The sequence below is a fragment of the Limulus polyphemus genome, unplaced genomic scaffold (genome assembly GCF_000517525.1).
Source record: "Limulus polyphemus unplaced genomic scaffold, Limulus_polyphemus-2.1.2 Scaffold6456, whole genome shotgun sequence".
NCBI classification, from domain to species: domain Eukaryota; kingdom Metazoa; phylum Arthropoda; class Merostomata; order Xiphosura; family Limulidae; genus Limulus; species Limulus polyphemus.
Window position 1 is genome coordinate 17,615 of NW_013672066.1, and position 1,218 is coordinate 18,832.

At 39.3% G+C, this 1,218-nt stretch overlaps 1 protein-coding gene across 2 annotated transcripts in view; it reads left to right on the forward strand.

The window, feature by feature from the left end:
* LOC111089502 overlaps positions 1-1,218 on the forward strand; it is a 32,231-nt gene that overhangs the window by 15,140 nt on the left and 15,873 nt on the right. The window lies entirely within an intron of this gene.

Below are 1,218 nucleotides of genomic sequence, written 5' to 3' on the forward strand. Positions count from 1 at the left end.
TAGCTTTGTGCGAACTTCATAACAAACAAACCGTCCGGGGGGAACAGCTACTCCAGCTAGTTTTTCAGTATTTAAGTGTTTTCAAGTATACTTTTGCATCAACAAATTTCAAACCCATTTCCGTGACATTAGTTTTATAGCAAAGAGTTTTGTTTCTTTACCGCAGAGCTTGTTTGTTTGTTTTGTTTTTAAATTTCGCCCAAAGCTACACGAGGGCTATCTGCGCTAGCCGTCCCTAATTTAGCAGTGTAAGACTAGAGAGAAGGCAGCTAGTCATCACCACACACCGCCAACTCTTGGGCTACTCTTTTACCAAAGAATAGTGGGATTGACTGTAACATTGTAATGCCCCCACGGCTGAAAGGGCAAGCGTGTTTGGTGTGACGGGGATTCGAACCCGCGACCCCCAGATTGCGAGTCGAGTGCCTTAACCACCTGGCCATGCCGGGCCACCGCAGAGCTACGCAATGAGATATTTGCACCGTCCCCTCAGTGAGTATCAAATCCGGATTTTTAGCGTTATAAGCCTTCAACGGGGAGATTAAGAGTAAAGAGAAATAATGCATTTTTACGTTTACTTCAAGGCCCGTATGAAAACAATCGAACTTACTTAACACAGTGGGACTGACTTTAATTTGATCCATCACATCCTTGAAAAAAAAAAAAACGAAAAAATTATAGTGTTCGTTGGGATAATATGTCGTTATTCGACTGCCTAGATAAATCGGGTAAGTGTTGTCGAGATACGTCGTACATGTGACGTTGTTAAGAATAACACGGAAACCTGCGACATTCACTTTCTGAAAATACTGGTGTCACAAGAAACTAAGTAGGCCTCGTGAACTCGTTTTTTGTTTGTTTTTTAAGGTATTGGCTAGTGTTTTTCATCTATCGGAAAAATGACCTGTAGGCACGTGATTCGTTGAGAAACAGCTGTTTATAAGGTTCGATGCCCGTTGTATTTAACTAAACCGCTCTTTGTAACAGTAAGCTGCCGTTATCAAGATAAATCCTCCATTGAGTTAATTATTCTTGTGAAATCAGTTTTTAAATATTCAATACTTTTTTTCATTTCTTGAATAAACTGATGACATATATATATCAAAAGGGCGACTACTTTGCACTTTTACATAATATGTTGATTTAGGCCTAACTTAAATGTTTTAAAGTCTCGTGAGATATTATTGGGATTAGAAAAACAACAACAACAACAACAAC